Source organism: Carettochelys insculpta, chromosome 30 (genome assembly GCF_033958435.1).
Source record: "Carettochelys insculpta isolate YL-2023 chromosome 30, ASM3395843v1, whole genome shotgun sequence".
NCBI lineage: Eukaryota > Metazoa > Chordata > Testudines > Carettochelyidae > Carettochelys > Carettochelys insculpta.
Window position 1 is genome coordinate 7,443,247 of NC_134166.1, and position 17,684 is coordinate 7,460,930.

A 17,684-nucleotide genomic window follows, 5' to 3' on the forward strand; every position below is an offset into this window, starting at 1 on the left:
TCCACATTCATCTACTGGTGGGTTTTCTGTCCGTTTGTTGGGGTTTCTTTCTGCCACTGACGCATTGTAGTTTGCGAAAACCAGCCACAAAGAGAAAAAACTGGGGACCATCTCCCCAGGTGGTTATATTGTCACACAGACAGATTTTTCCCATCACTGCCACCAATTATCATTTTTCCATCTAGCCCTGCAGCAGGCTGACGGAGCCCGCAGTTTTGCTGGCTTATTTCTGATTACCTAAGGCCCTGACCTTGTATTCGGATTAATTCAAGTTATCTCCTGATTCCATATGGAGCCCTCTTTGTGCCAGACCAAAGCAAAAATCAAAACCAGCAACATATACAGCAAAACTAAAATGAAGTAATTTAATCAGGTTCCATAGCAATGAAAAAGTAACATTGTGTCTGGTTTTAATAACTGAGAATATACACTTTGAATTCTTTTTCCAAATGTTCATGGCACGCCTGGAATTTGTTCACCCAGCCAAGGAACATCCCATTTGCTTGATCCCCCACGTTGCTAATGGCTGCTGTGAGACTTGCATCATGGAAAATCGATACACGGAGCAACACATCTCCCTGCCTACACCTGCTTAGCCTCCCCAGCTCTCAGGTGGCTTCAGCAACTCTACCGCTCCACCTGCGGCGTGGACAAGCTTGATCACTGTGACATGACCTTCGCTCCATCACATTTTGAGACAGCTGCAGCTACTTCATTGAAATAGCACCTTCACAAGTGTGCAAAGCAATGCAGAGACATTTACCAGTTAAAACCAGCATGGGGGAATAGCAGGAGAGAGCTAAATGTGCTCAAATTCTGGATCAGCCCAGCCACGATCACTCATCATTTCTGCTGCTTGTCTCAGCTCTGTCCCCTGGATCCGATGGAAGGATTTGGCCATTAGGACTCACACATTGTTCACAAACAGCAGTTCATTTACAGCAAGGCCAAGATTAGCAGTTTAACACACCCATCTCAAGAGCGCATTTTGAACTGGGGTGTCCCTCTATATTTGTGGATAACAACCATAGCTGGCAATCCTGCAGTGGTTACCACTGTTCCTGGACATTCGAATATAACCTTTGTCTCCAAAACCTTCCCCCCAGCTGTTGGAAGAGGAAACAACACAAAATTAAACATTACGAGCATAAAACGCCTTTCCTTCCAGGCAGGGTTCCCTTCCCCATTTACTCACGTGTTTCAAGTTGATCAATCATCATTAACTCATATGATTAATTAAAAACATAGGGAGTTTGAAAAGTAATCCTGATTAATCACATTGTCAAACAACAGAATACCAACTGACATTTGTTAAATATTTTGGATGTTTCTCTACATGTTCCATCATGATCTCAATTACAACATAGAATACAAAGTGTACAGTGTTCACTTTACATTATTCTTTTTATTACAAATATATGCACTGCAAAAACATTACACAAAAGAAACAGTATGTTTCTATTCATCTCTTGCAAGCACTGAAGTGCACGTAAATATCTTGCAATGCCAGCTACAACAGTGTCATGTGAAAAGCTGTTCTCGCTTTCAGGCACCATTGTAAAGAAGCAGCGGACAGCAATGTCTCCTGCAAATTGTAACCAAACTTGGGCCATGTCTACCCTAGATCTCAAAGTCGATGTAGATTCACTATTCCAGCTACAGCAATTGCATAGCTGGAATCGATTTATCTACAGTCGACTTACCTGGCTATCCTCCTGAGGGAGGCCGATGGGGGAAACTCTCCCATCGACCTCCCTTACTCCTCGCGAGATTGAGGAGTACAGAGGCTGACTTTGGACCCTGATAGTTTGATTTTGCGCACCCCCACTAGATGCACAAAATCAAACTTGGGAAAAATCAACCCTGCCTGGGTCGATCTTCCAGGTAGTGAAGACGTACCCTTGGTTTTCTGAGTGACTGGCTGAACTCTTAAGACATAGGACTGAGTGGACTTGTAAGCTGTAAAGTTTTACATTATTTTATTTATTTTTGAATATGCGCGTGGAGGGGTGTACCTAATTCTGCAGCTGTAAGTTCGACTTTCATGATTAAGACATTACATGACAGTAGTTGTCTGACAAATTTAAAAATACAATTTATTGTTCTTTACAGTGCAATTATTTGTCATAAAAATATAAAGTGAGCACTGAGCACTTTGTACTCTGTTTTGCAGTTGACATCAATATGTTTGAAAATATCCAAAATATTTAAAATAAATGGGATTCTATTATTGTGTAGTAGTGCGATAAATCGTGATTAATTTTTTTAATCGCTTGACAACCCTAGGTTCAACATGATTAACCTGGTAAAGTCCAATTCACGCTAGTACAGACACAAACATGCTCAGCTCTATGCAGCTTGCTCAGACTTCATGCACATCCCAGGAGCATGTTACTGTAGAGATAACTACAGCTTGGTGATGGATTTTCCTTTACCTGTTCTTCACCAGCCAAAAGCCCTTCCCATCCAGGGTGCTGTAGCTGACAACTAGAACTGCATGATTCACATCTTGCGTGCAACATGGCTCATCGTAAACTCCTGCAAAGAAAGAATGTGGAATCACAAGGGAGGAAAAAAAGCCAGCAGAGATTTCTCTGCTAAATAAAGCTGTTGTAGAGAGCATAACCCTACATGGTATCAAACTGCCTGTAAGCTGTAAAGGGGGGGTAATAACATCAAGCCCTCACTTTTTTTCCCCATCAGTAAAGTGGGTCTGTCTCATTTTCTCCATTGTACAGATGGGGAAACTGAAGCACAGAGATGGAAATGACTTGCCTGGAGTAGAACCCAGCTTTCCTAACAATTTGATGCCATTATTAATCTGTATTAGAATACAACCTACTAGCCTCAGACATACACCAGGCTCCCATGGTGCTAGGGGCTGTACAAATACAGAACAAAAAGATGGTCCTGCCCCAAAGAGCTTCCGATCTATGGGCATGTCCACACTGCACGCTACTCAAGGCAGCGTGTAGACTATATACACTACACACACACACACCTTGAACAGGTATAAACAGCAGTATAGGTGGCTTAGGGGAGTTAAGACACACCTGAACACTTAGGTCATATGCCCTGCATAGCTCTCTATGTGCCTGAGCAAGGCCTCCCCCTGCCTGCACTGCTGTATTTAGCAGCATCATATGCTGATACCTCCCTGCTGCTGCAGCCTTTTTCTGCCATAGGGAAAGTCTCCAGCAGAGAAAGTAGTGGAGAAGTAGTCTGTCAGTTCCCACTGCCTCCATTCTGCCCAAGCCTTTCCTGCTGCAGCTAGCCACACAGCACAGTGCAGACACAGCCTGCTTTTCACTGCCAGGTGTAGCCACACCTACCCTAGAGGTGTGCAGCATAGACATACCGTATGTGTAGAACCAAAAGGTCAGTTTCTAGCACTAGAAGGCTTTTCTCCACTAGCCAGCTGCTGGAGGGGGGCATGTTACACACATTGAACCAAGCGGTTATGTGACAATGCCACTCACAAAGAGCAAAACATATGCTTCCATGTGTGTCGTTTATTGAGGAATCAAATAATTACAGGAAAAACATCCAAGAGAACAAAAGCCACAGCGCTATGGGAAGAGCACTCAGCGTGTGTGTGTTTCAGTAACATGCTGCAGAACAAATAGCAACTTCCTTCGCATTTCTCTTTCAATTTAAAAATAAACCAAGACACCACTGCTTCAAGTTACCTACTGTAGCAGACAGGTGGTGTTCTTGGTTTGAGACTGTACCTGATTTATACAACAAAAATGTCGGCTGCTTTGCATCTATGATGACAGCTACAGGTCCGACACGGGCTATGGCATCCTTCAGGGCTGCTTCATTGGCATACAGGAGCTCAACGAACTTGGAGCAGGTGGCAGCTCACATGGCAGGGTTATAGTGACATGTTCCATTCTGTTAGTGTCAAAAAGCAGGTGAAGCAGGAAGATTTTGAACTTTAGCTTGAAAGTCAGGCCTTCTCACAACAGTTGTTACTAATTTTTCCCCTATTCACCTCTGAATTCCTCACATTAGTTAGACCACTGCTGCTGTCTCTGGGGCATTTCTTCTGCTTGCTTGGGCATCAAGCTTAGAGCTGAGTAACTAATCGAGTTTTCAGTTCAGAGACTTACCTGGAATTTAAATTTTAAAAAATATAAAAATAAAAAAACCTTTCAAATCAAAGTCGAATTTTTGTTTTCATTTTTGGAGGAAATGAAACATTTTGAATGACGTTTTTGAATGAACAATCAAAACAGAACTGCCAACACAGTGCATTTTGACATTTCCAAGGAGGGGGGAAAAAAATATCAGAGTTTTTGCCCCCCCAAAATACTTGCAGCATTGAGGTCGAATTTATAGGTTCAGTGCCTTGAAAAATCATTTTCTGGAAAATCCAGCATTGGTTACTGATGTATTCCCTAGTATGCCCAACAGTTGGGTAAAAAGAAATGTGAGAACTCAGATATTGGTGGCAGCAATGAAGATTTGCAGCACTTGTGTAGCATCTTTCACCTGCAGACGTATGAGACTTATTTAAACATTAATTAATTTAATGTTTCCACTTTCCTAAGAGGGTGGGCAGTATCATTCTCTGGATTTCATAGAGCAGAAGAGGAAGGAACACACAGAGCGCAGATTACAATCCAGGAGTGTTGACTCCGAGTTCCATCCCTCTAAACTAGAAATCATTCTTCACCAGGGCTGGGATTAGCACCAATAGGACCTGACTCCCAGGCCTCCTGCTCTAACTACTAGACAATACTGCCTGATGATCCCTTTTCTAACTCTTTGTGCTCAAACAAAGGAGCACAGAAACACCCAGTAAATTAGGCCCCAAAGGTGTCTCTACACTGCAATAAAACACCAGCAGCCATAGACCTTTGGGCTTGGGATGGATCCTGGGCTATGGGGTCCAGCAAGGAGAGGGTCTCAAACCCTCTGCAATGCCAGCCCAGCGTGAGTAAAACTAGAGTTAGCAGAGCCTCGGTTTGGTAACCTATGGCTTGAGCATCAACACTTATTGTGACCTCAGGTTAGGAACGGCTGAACCTTGGGTCCCAGCCTGGGGCTGCAGGGCCTACACTGCATTATGCAGGTCAGAGTTCCAGCACCCACATTTCCTAGTACCCTACCAAACGTGGCCATTTCAGCCCTTTGCTCACGGCACATCTATACAACAAAGCGATAGGTCATGAAGAAACCTGAGTCCCACAATGAGTCAGGCTTGGACCTTCCACCCCATGGGGTCGGGGGCCCTGGTTCCGAGCCCTACATTAGCCCAGTTTGCATGCAGATGGAAAGCAATATATGCTCGAGTCTGAGTTCAAGCCCAGCTTACACTGCAATGTAGACACATCAGTATTTCCGAGCCCAGCCTCCATCACCCACGCTGCATTGTAAACTTGGCATTACAGTCGCTGGAAGCCAGATCTTTCGGGTCTGCAATCCACTCTGCAAAATGACAGGACTTGGCCCCAAGTCACAGTGTGACTGGGACGCTGATGCTGTCTCTCGATAGAAGCTGGGCGCTACAAGCTTGCTGACTTAGTCAGACTGAATTGTGCATGGGTGGGAGGGGATCCTGGGCTCAAGCCTGAGTCAGACCCTGGCCTTAGCTCTATGGGTCTATCGTGAGCTGTGTATGGATAGGAAGCATCCAATTCAATGCCATGATTGTCGATGATGTACTGGAAAGCTTCAGTTATATAACCCCCGCTGCAGCCGCAGTTCCCGTATCTAGAGGTGCAGTCAGGCCTTCCAACAGGGTGCTGCAAAGGGGGTGTTTCCACTGGGGCCCAGTGCTTCAAAGAGGCCTGGATCTCCCGGCCATCACCACTACCGTGGTACTAGCAGTGACCAGTGCCCTGGGCCCCTCTGCATTGCTGTCTGAGTGCTGCAGCATCACTCCACATGTCTCTGTAGGCTAGGAGGTGGCCTAAGTGCTATGGGGGCGGGGGCACAAAGGACTGACTGCCCTTGGCCCCATCCCTTCCAGGGACATGGAGCTGGGGCCCCCCTACAACTTGCTTCTTGGCATGTGGTGGCTGTTGGCCCTGCTGGGAGCCGTCGATTAGGTTCTGCGCACTCCTACACCAGGTTTCCAGTTTTCAGTTTCACCTGGGCTTGTAGGGCACCAACAGCACTGAAAGCCCAGGAAGCACCACAGGCCCCCTGCAAAAGCCAGACAGATGTGCTCAGCCGCTGCTAATGGGCACCCATGGAGTTAGGGACCAGACTGAGCCTCCCACCTGATTTCTCACATCAGTAATACATCCTTTCTCCCTCCAGTCCATGGAGTCAGGGACGCTGCTTCTACGGCGTGGTCTGTAGATGGAATTCCAGTTAGGTTCGTGGGGAACAGGCCCTCCGAAACAAGGACCAATATCCTCGGCAATCTAGTTAAAAGAACACAAACACCCTGTCAGGCTGACAGCCCTGTCACCGTACACACTGGTCCTGAACATTGGGGAAATTCAAATACAAACTCTACGGGCAGGTTTGACACCTGTTCCCAGATATGGCGTTTTCCTTTCTGCAGAGAAAAATATGAACACACCTGAATGTTGGGGATCAGCCTGGCTGACACACTGGCCCATACTAGATGTACCTGTTTGCCAGGAACTCTGGATTTTTGTGTACTAATCTTCCTACCGCAGGACGTTGCTGGGGGTGGAACCAGAACTAGCGCTGCAGGAAGACTGTCGGAACAAAAAAAACAAACAAACTCATTTTCTTCTCTTTTGGCTGAAAAAAAAAAATGCATATTTAGATCAACCAAAACATTTTGTGAATTCACCTCAAATTTGCCAAATTGTTTCAGCTGGAATTTTTTTCCCCCAAACCTGGACGCATGTTTTGATTCAAAGTGACTTTTCTGTTTAGAACGGGCTTCCCTTTTCTTTTTTCTTTTTTGAAAAAGATAAAATAATCTAGAAAACGGAACAAACTGCATTGTCTGACTGCACATGAATGGTTTTTGTCTTTTTCATTTCACCATTGCCATTTTAGGTCCGCCTGAAACTAACTTTTGATTGATAGACCAAGTATTGATTTTTCAGCCACCAAGCCAAATATATATCTGTGCTTAATTTTATTGAGAGTGTCAGAATATCTGATGTGTTCTTTAAACCACCAAACTAGGGGCAGGGCTGGTGGGGTTTGAGATTGCTAGAGAATTCCAGTTTTTTTTGTTTGTTTAATTTTATTGTGAGTTTCTATCTGTTGTATACTGTGGAGAACTGCAGGAAAAAAAAACAATCCTTAAAGGTGCAAAGCCCAGAGACAAATAAAAAGAGCTCTCAAACTCTGATTTTATTTATTTATTTATTTACTAATATTCCGTGATTTTAGATGCCGGATGTTTCAGTTCTGAATACTTGGAATTGGCAGTAATGGAACCTCAAGCATCCCAGCTGTGATTTCAGCTAAAGAAGAAACTTCCTTAACCAACAAGAGCCTAGCAACCAGGCTGCAGGTTGTTTGTTACTCCACATGTGACGTTCCTCATGGGGGGAAGGGTGGGCAGGGGTGGCAGATACAGTAAAGGAGAGAGGTGGGAAGAGGAATGCCACATTTTTGACCTCGCCTGCAGCGCATGTGCAAGGATACACAGCTTAGAGGATGCCATCTGATACAGAACCAAAACTGAGTGAGAGGGACTCACACCAGCTGAAGGTTCATGCGGGTGGAATACTTGCACTTAAAAAAATCATGACTGCCCACCCTGAAGACAGATTCCTCCCCCGCTGCCCACACACACGTACAAAAAAGACTTGTACAGCTCTTGGAAGTAGTGCCAGGACAGGCTGCTGCTAGAAGAGGCATAGGGATGCTGTGGTGTTCAGGGCTTCCACTCATCCTCCATAGGCTGGAGCTCTTTCTGCCCTAATTCAGTTACAGTCTCAGGGCATGGCACCCCTTGGGAAATACAGATAGTTGCAAGAGGTGAGCAGTCCCTTGGTCTGCTGCGATAGTTTTTTAACTTACCACGTCTGACATGTGGTTCATGCCCATCATATAGGAATGTGGCCCCAGGGAGTACTCAAAGTTATGCAGCATAACCCTCCTGAGGGTCTTCTCCCAGATCACATGCCACTTCCATTCCTCTTTCTGGAACCAAAGCACAGCTCCCAAGTTATTATACAGTAGCCCAGAGGAACTGGTCAGCCCTACCAATAGGTTATAGTTCTATAGTGCTTTTTCATCCCCCAGGAGCTCCAAGTGCTCCTGCAATACTTACTCAAGCAAAACTCACCAAGAAATGAAGGGGAGTCTTTGTATGGCAGAACTGAGTTCTTCCCCCACCCCCGCAAAATGCAGCCAGCTCTGGAGTGGTCGGCTGAAGCTTTTTAACAGCACATAGCAACATTACCCAACATGTTAGGAGAAGAAGAAAAGAATCACCCTATGGCCAATTAAATCAACAGTGGGAATTATAGGTCATTCCCACCAGAACTGCAATAAACGTCAGACTACAAGGTATCAGAAATATTATCCCTGATGTTACCACAGCTAACCTATGGCTGACCTATGTAACGTTGTTCTCACCCACAATTATTTCCTCCAGATTAGCAGCACTGCTATTGGCACTCGCATGGCCCCACAGTATGCTAACGTTTTTAGGGCTGACTTAGAACAACGATTCCTTAGCTCTTGTCCCGTTTCCCCTCTTTATTTACGCTACATCGGGGACATCTTTATCATTTGGACCCATGGTAAAGAGACTCTGGAAGAATTCCACAGAGATTTTAACAACCTGCATCCCACTAGCCATCTCAGCCTTGACTATTCCACATGAGAAATACATTTCCTGGATACCACAGTATAAATCACTACTACCAGAAACCCACTGACTGCTACACTTACCTACATCTTCCTTCTAGCACACACCACACAATCCATCATTTATAGTCAAGCCTTTAGATACAATCGCATCTGCTCTGATCCTACTGACAGAGACTGAAAACTACAAGACCTCTACCAAGCATTCATAAAACTTAATTACCCACCAGGAGAAGTAAAAAAACAAATTGACAGGGCCAGATGAATACCCAGAAACCAGTTACTTCAAGATAGGCCCCAAAAGATCAACAACAGAACACCACTTGTCATCACCTATAGCCCCCAACTCATCATCATTAAAACCTACAACCTGTTCTGGATCATGATGCTACACTCCAGAAGGCCCTAGGTGACAGGCCTGTCCTTTCCAGGCACCCTCCTAACCTAAGGAAGATTCTCACCAGCAATCATAGGCTACACCACAGCAATACTAATCCTGGAACTTTTCCTTGCATCAAACCCCACTGCCAAATTTGTCCACATATTTATTCTGGGGATACCATCACTGGACCTAATCACATTAGTTACAAGATCAAAGGCACATTCTTGTGCACTTCCAGCAACATTACATATACCATTATGTGCCAACATTGCCCTGCCACTATGTACATTGGACAGACTGGGCAAAACCTTTGCCAAACAATAAATGAACGCAGAGCAGACATCAAGAAACTCAATACACATAAGCTGGTCAGTGAACACTTCAGTGGAGTGGGCCATTCTGTTAAAGATCTGAGAATGTGTGTCCTGGAGCATAAAGAATTTAAAAACAGATTTGAGCAAGAAATTTGTGAGTTGGAGTTCATATTCAAATTCGACACATTAACACTTGGTATAAACAGAGACATCAATTACCTCACGCATTACAAGACTGCTTCCTTTCCTTTTATGCTCGTAATTGTCTCAGGCAGGACAATTAACATCCTGCCACCCCTCAGCCCCCTTCTATGTATTTGATATTTTTTTTGGTCTGCTGTACTTATAAATGTCAGTCTGTATTGGAAATGAGATTGAGCTGATGAAGTGGGTCTGTCCCATGAAAGCTCATCACTGAATAAATCATTTTGTTAGTCTTTAAAGTGCTACATTTCTGCTGTTCTGTTTTGTTGCAATAAGCATTGTACCCTCTGAAATGCCCACTTATAGGGCTCCTGAGGAGACAGTAATGCTACTGTGCTAATTAATAGAGCACCCCCCCACCTTTTTCTTCTGCTGATGGTGTACATTCTCACACGTCTCTGTGCATATTAAAACTTATTCTGCACATGGATGGAAAAGAGTAGAGGAAACGTTAGAAGGAACTGCTGTGGAATTCTCTAATGACCCCAAGCTGGAGCCTGCAACCGAGCCACAGTACAATTAGGATGCAATACAATATCAGGAATCAAACATTCACAATGCAGCCTACTGTTGTACAGATAACTGATTTTTTCAGCTGGACATCCAAACAAAAGAAGTGTATTTAAAATCAGTTAAACAGTTGTAAATTTGAGTCAAACTTTTTGGGGCTTTCTAAATCGTTTTACAGTAGAACTGAGGAAAAGTCCCCAGCACAAACTGGCTTTCCAAAACAAAAAAAGTCGAAACAATGCAGTGATTAAATACTAAAATGAACCATTTCCCTCTTTTCTGTATTCACCCAAACCAACTTGCCAAAATCAAGGCAAATTCCCCAATGTTTCCATCAACCTGAATTTGCATTTTCTGCCAAAAAAAATTGAGTGGTGTGAAAAAAGTGTCACCTGGCTCTAACATACTCCAAACAAAACAGGTTTTGAAAAATAAGCTAACCCGGGGTATGCTTTAGGCAAGGAGGAAGGTATAAAAAGAGGTCTGAACGTTCATTAAATAAGAACACCCTGCTGAACGGAGAGAGATCTTTGCAATGGAAAGTGGTGGGAGGCAGACAGCTGGCATAGGTCTAGCAGGCGAAGACTCTGGGAACCAGCTGACTTGAGAGGAGATGGTGATGAAAATCTTTCTCCCCCACTCCCACACTCTAAACCCACAGCTACCCAGACCCCACCTGGTGGCTGTACTGCTTGCCATAGATTTTCTTCCACAGCTCCCACTGGAAATCCAGCATCAGATCTGTGTGTAGATGTGCAGCAGCAAGAAAGGCCAAGAAGATCCAAGCCCAGAGCTTCATTCTGTTCAGCTAGGGGAAGAGAGGAGTGCGCTGGTGAAAGATAACATCTGTGTGGTTAAGTCAAGAGTCCCAATTTCGTCCCTCAGTGATGGTGCAAAAGATCAGATGCTGACTGGCTGAGGTTTCTCCTCTCTCTGCTGTGATAAGCGATCCCTGATTGTGGTTTGTACTGCTTATGTGTGAGGGGGGCAAGGACAGGGTGTTCCCTGGAGCTCTGTACAACAACAGACTTAGAAGGAAAACAAAGCTGGGATAATGGATATCACCACCAGCTACATCTACAGCTCCTGAACAGGGTCTTGGCTCTGGACATGGGCATCAGAGTCTGGTGTAAGGAGATGGACGGAGGGGTTAGAACTGGGGGAAATGAGAGACACCCCCAGCAGGGGTGGGAATTGATGCAGCCTCACTAAGGTCAAAGAGGTTGAGCCTTTGGTGGTGTAAACTGTTGTTGTTCCAGGGTAGTCCCTGGGCCGAAGCTGATTTACACCAGTTGAGGATCTAGCTCAGGGAGGTTTAGGTGAAGACTTGGATTTTCAATAGAGCCCAAGTGATTTTCAAGAGAACTAGGCAGACAAATTCCATTAACTCTCCCCTAACTCCCCTAGGTTCCTTTGAGCTCTACAGCCTACATAGGGAGATATGTGTATGGGGCTACAAAGAGAGACACAGAGAAGGTGTACAGGAAGACGTGCATTGGGAAAGACTAGAGCAGTATTTCCCCAAAAATGGAGGGGCCATCCAGCTAAATAGCAAATTGCACCTGGTGCCCCATCCGGCACCATGTGTTTTTATAGATGGTGCACATCTGCACATCCCCCAGTGCACATAATAAAGTTTATTCAGCACATAAATGGGAAAAATTGGAGAGAACCTTGGACAAGACAGACACACAAGGATCTTGGCCGAAGAAAAGTCTTTCAAGGCATTTCTTGGTTTTTACTTCCTCAAATGTGTTCTTCCGCACGGGACAGAGAGGAGATTTAAAGGAAAAGGGGGAAAAAAAGTAAAAAGCCAAACCTACCCGGTGGAGATTTGTAGGCAGGAATCCTGAGCTGATCGGCAGGCAGCAAGAAGTCCCCAAGTTCCCCTACCGAGGAGGGCGACTCCCAAGTGAACCCCGGCACCCATCCTGCTCTGACTGCAGGAGAGAAGACAGACTTCGGTTTGCCCTGCCAGGCTTCTCACCGGGGGGCGCTGTGCATAAGGAAACGGCAGAACCTCTGGTTTCACTTTTAGAATATGTCTACACTACGCTGGGGAGTGACCTGGCAGGGATCGAGCCACCCGATGTCTATTTGTCACATCACTGAAGACACAAGAAATCGAGAAAAGGAGCCGGAGTCGACGGGAGAGCATCCCGCCACCCTTACCGCATGAGAGATGCCACAGTAGGTGTGTCAACAGTAAAGGTAAGTGTAGACAAGTCCTTACTGTGATGAGAGCAGTCCCGTCCATAGGACAAGGGAGGGTGGTTGCCCCAGCCCCCTGGCTTTTAAGGTCCTGCAGTGGCTGCCCCAGCTGTCCTACGGACAATAGGGGGCAGGAGACCTGTGCTCACAGCAGCAGCAGCAGGTCACCTCCCCCTCCGCATGCACCACATGGGGCCCAGTGGCTCTGACCTCCCATGCTGCTACTGTAGCAGTGCTGCCAGGCAGAGCCCCAGACCCCTTTAAATTGCCGCTGGAGTGCTGCATAGCTCTGAGTGAGGGTGTGGTCATGACCTGCTGCTCTGGCCCCACACCTTCAACATGAGATCCCCCCCGCCCCATTTCAGGGGCACAGAACCAGACCCCCCCCACATACCCACCCCTTATCTAGAGGGCCCTGAAAGCTGCCAGCCCCCTGGCAGTACAATGAAATCTCTTTTACTGCCAACTTTGCACCAGAAAGCCACCATGATCTGCAACTTACCCTGTGCACCACCACAGGGCACTTCACAAAGCAGTCGCTTGCCGCTCTTACGTGTGTTCTGCCTCTCACTCCATGTCCAAGCCAGACAGGACACCCGAGCTTGGCCCAGCTCTTTAGCACGCGCTGAAAGCCTCGGCAGTTGCGGGCCCTGTCTGTGATGCCCTGGTGCACCCATTCAGGGGAGAATCAGAGGCCACCCAGCTGGATAGCGGAGTGCCCCCTAGATAGAGGTGTGTTCCTCCTGGTGGTGCCCATTCGCACCTGGCTCAGTGCACATAAAAATTTATTCTGCACATGGATAGAAAAGATCCATGGGTTAGCACTGGAGGTTGCCAGTTCAGTCCCTGGTCATAGTGAAGAGGTGTCCCTTGCTTGCAGGTGTCCCGTGCTGGTGTGTTCAGCACAGGCAGCTGCACACTGCAAAGGCAGAATCACATCACCGAGGCGTGCAAGACAGTGTGGGAAAGGTAATAGCCTTGATGAGAGACTTTGACGCTGTAATATCCTGGGACCAACATGACCACAACACCAATTCACCACTGGATGGAACACATGGCAGATGGAGGGGCTAGTCCAAGGGTCAGCAACCTTTCCAAGGCCCAGAATTTGACCTTCTGATGTTTCAGCCTGCTCCAGGAGCTGCTGCGCTCCCCACTTCAATCTCTATTGAAGGAACAGAGGTAAAAACAGTAGACAAGTTCAAGTGTCTTGGCCACGTGATAGCCGACAGTGGCTCCCTTGACAAAGAAATCAGTGCCAAGAGCTGCCAGGCTAACCAGGCACTAGGGCGTCTGATGCATGAGTGTTGAATCAGCACAATATCTGACAGCCCACTTAACTGAAAGTGTACAAGGCTGTAGTCCTGACCAGTCCCCTGTATGGATGCGAAATCTGGACTTTGTTCAGAAAACATGTGAAACTGGTAGACCCCTTCCATACACGCAGCCTGAGGTCAATTCCACGGCAAGACAGTCACAAACCTGGAAGTCCTTCACACAGCAGGAACCACAAGCATTGAAGCCATGATTGTGAAAGCCCAGCTTCACTGGACAGGGCACGTCTTACGAATGGAGGAGTGAAGAATCCCTAAGCAGCTCCTCTATGGTGAGCTCTCCCAGGGCAAAAGGAATCACGGAAGGCCGCCCAAGAGGTATAAAGACTGCGTGAAGCCCAACATTGCGCAGGCTGTATTAAAGCCAAAGCAGCTAGAGCAGCATGCGGAAGACCAAACAGGCTGGCGTGCTCTTGTATGACACGCAAATGACACCTACCAAGGAGGAGGTTCTGAGTGGTAGTGATACTTTTTTTAAATCACTTAAAGTCCTACTTACAACAGCTTCATTAATAAATAAATGAGGCTGCAGAGCTTTACCGTTTGGATGGCGGTTAGTAGCACTAGCTGGTCTTTTGTTAATCCACAGGTTGCCTGGCTTTGAGCAAGCTCCCGGCTGAATGGGGGAGGAGAAGGGGCTGAGCTCCTGCCTCACGCGCTGATGAAAAGCGGCTCGTGTGCCACTCTTGGCAGCCGTGCTGGGGGTTGCTGACCCCTGGTCTAGTCCCTCGCTGTAAAGCAGACACAGTTGCCATTGAACGGTCATGCTAGTGTGATGGTGCCGGGGTATGTTTACTGCTATTTGGCAGAGCTGGCTGGAAATGTTTCCACGGGGAAGTTTTTCTGGGAGGAACTACTGAGTCATTGAAATTAAAACAGTCCCCTGGCTGCCCAGCGCTGTCCCCAGGAGGCCGATAACATGAAAGATCCAGCACTGTGTTCCCATGGAGCCTGGGCGAAGGGACAGGACATTTCCCAAAGATTCCACTTCACTTCTTCCAAAGTTGAATTGTTTGAACATGTCCCTCTCTGGGCCAGTTTCCTGTCTCCCTCTCTTCTGACATGGAATGATTTTTTTTTTTTTTTTATTTGCCAGAAATGCAAAAATTGCTCCAGGAAGGAGACTGCAGCCTGCACACAGCTCCACGGTTCAGCCGCTGCTGGAGGTGAAAGCCTCAGGGCATCCGTTCCCGCCAGCGTGGGCGGCAGCAGGATGGAAGAAAGGAATGCACTGGGTTTTGCCCCACACTTATTTCCATTCTTTTAGGCTACCGGGGAGGGCGCATGCCCTGAGGCTGACCATAGGCTTTGCTTCTGCAAACCCCTGTGACAAAGTGTAATACTGTGTCACGTGACTCAATTGTCACTTTTCCATACAAACCCCTTCCTGCTTTTCCCACTTCCTGCCTGGAGTCCCCAGAGATGCCTAGTGTGGCTCTGGCCCTGGCCAGGCTCCCAGCAAGGCACCGGACCCACAGGCACAGATGCTGGGTCCAGCCCGGATTGGCTGGCCCAGTAGAGAACAGCTCTGGCCCTGGCCCTGGCCCTGTGGGCTGCCGGCAGGTCCCTAGCCCCACAGGTACCAGACACAGTCCCAGCCTGGCAACTGGTGGGGCCCTGGCCAGGGACACACGCCCCACTGGGCTCTCCCACCAAAGGTGGCCACGCTCGCCCTCCTAGCTTGCCAGGCTGAGGTCTCTGATCCAGTAACATCCATGGGCTGGCTGGAACCTGGGTGCTGCTAGACCAGAGAAAGCCAGTGCTGGGAGGTTCAACCTGTAGTACTATGTGGTCCTATTCAGTGCTTTAAAAAAAAAAAAAAGAGGGCTGCCAAAGGAATGGTGAGGACTTCAGCAGCCCCACAGCTAGAAGCCAGCTGGGGCACAGAGCCCCGTTGGCAGACCCAATTACAGAAACCCTGCTGTGGAGGTGCCAGTACGAGAGTGATGCTCCCAGCACAATGACTGACCAAGTATTATTTTATCCACTACAATTGGTTAACAGTATGGGAAAAGCACCCTGCTTGGTTCATAATGAAATCACGCACTGATTTAGTATTGTGTGCTGCAAAGAGTTGCAAGAGCCACACGGAAGGGCCGCTTGCAGCCTGTCAGCCTCGGTCTGAACATTTTCTAAAGTGCTGAAAGAGATTAACTACAAAGGAACTTAAGTCCCAGTGAAATGAGACTTGGGCTCTCGCGTATCTATGGGTACATCTCCACTACCCAGCAGACTGAGCCAGTCAGGGTCGATCTTACGGGATTCGATTTCATGTGCCTAGTGGGGACGCGTGAAATGTAATGATTGGGGTGAACAGCCACTGCCTGTACTCCTCAATCTCATGAGCAGTAAGCGGGGTCCATGGGAGAGTTTCTCCTGTTGATCACCCTCAGTGAGGATGTCCAGGTAAGTCGATCATAGATAAGTCAATTCCAGCTACGTACTTGCATATCGACGATCGACTAAGGTCTAGTGTACACCTGGCCTTTGTCCCTCTTCCCAAAGTGAGCAAGGGACAAATTAAAAGACACCTACGCTGACTCTCAGTGGGAATCAAGCAGCCAACCTAAAGCTCACCAAGTGCCTATCTGTATTCTCAGGTGCCAAAATGCCTTAGAAAATCTGGTTCTTCTGAAAATCCTACCCTAGCCTGGCCAGGCGGATGCTCAGGCTTTGTCTACTCTGGGAATGCCAGCCACTGCTTTCTGAATAACCGCACCCATGAAAGCAGCTTTGCCCAGCGACAAAATGGGTTTGCAGCTTTATAGCTCCCCTGGTCCTGAGCTCTGGAATGGGCTCCAGTCTCCATCTGGACAAAATCAGTGTTCTACCTCAGTGGAGAGGGCCTGTTTTGTCTGATAATATCTTCTGCGTGCCTGGTGTTTATTAAAACACCAAAGAAAGCAGCTCCTTACCACTTCCCCACATTGCACAAGCATAGCTTGGAAACAGAGCAGAAATGAGCTCAGATTCTGAGAACTCACAGTTTGGCAAAGGGCCAAGCAGAGCACCTAGCACCAAACTAGCTTCTCTGCAAGACACAGAGGGCTGAATCATGTCCCCATTACCCAAAGTTAACCCAACGTGCACTCCTTAGGGCGTGCTCCTTTGAGGTGCAGGTAGGAGCGACAGAAAACTTGGGCTAAGAGAACTGGCTGGAACTTTTTGTCTGAAGCTTTCTATTTAAAAATACAAAATGGCTTTTAAATAATAAAAAAATCTTGAGGGAGAATCCAAGCTGAGCTTTGCCATGTAGAATTTTGCTCTTATCTGATGGGGTAACAACCCATGGGCCCCTCGAGACAGTATAGGAGCAAAAAACTGAACCTTGATCTGCCAGCTTTGAAAGCACCAACACCAGCCAATCATGACGCTTGGGATCTATTGCTGGCTCTAACAACAACCTCCGAGACAAGTTGTGGCTCTTCTTTGCACCTCAGTTTACCCTTCCATTCTTCGTGGGACAGGAACTGTTTGCCACCAGGTGGTGACTTAACTTGACTTAACTTGTACTCTGAGTGGAGCACAGGTCACCTACAAGTCTCCTCCACTTCACTCTGTCTCAGGATAAAACTTCTAGCTGGCTCCAGGAGTATCTCAGTTGTTGTCCTTCAGTCTCAGTAGATCTTCTCCATGTTGTCCAAGGTCTTCCTCTTTTGCGTTTTCGTTGCAGGTTCCATTGGAGAGCTTGACGGACTATGCTGGAGGATGGTTTTCTGTGAATCTGGTCTACCCATCCCCACATTCATCTCTTGATTTGAACATAAGTGGTTCTTGTCCTGCTCTGTTTCAAAGCTTCTTGTTTGTGACCAAGTCTTCCCATTGGATGTGAAGGATGTACTTGAGGCATCTGTTTATGAATGTCTGTGTTTTCTTTTTTCTTGTTTTTCTCCCTCAAAAGAAAGAACAGAAGCCAAAACTTTTTCCATTGGGGATGCTTTTTGCCTTTTCCATCCCCCTTGC

General features: G+C 46.9%; 1 pseudogene; it reads right to left on the minus strand.

The window, feature by feature from the left end:
* Positions 1-1,006: 1,006 nt before the first annotated feature.
* On the minus strand, positions 1,007-10,975 carry LOC142003992 (cathepsin S-like; annotated as a pseudogene).
* Positions 10,976-17,684: the final 6,709 nt, after the last annotated feature.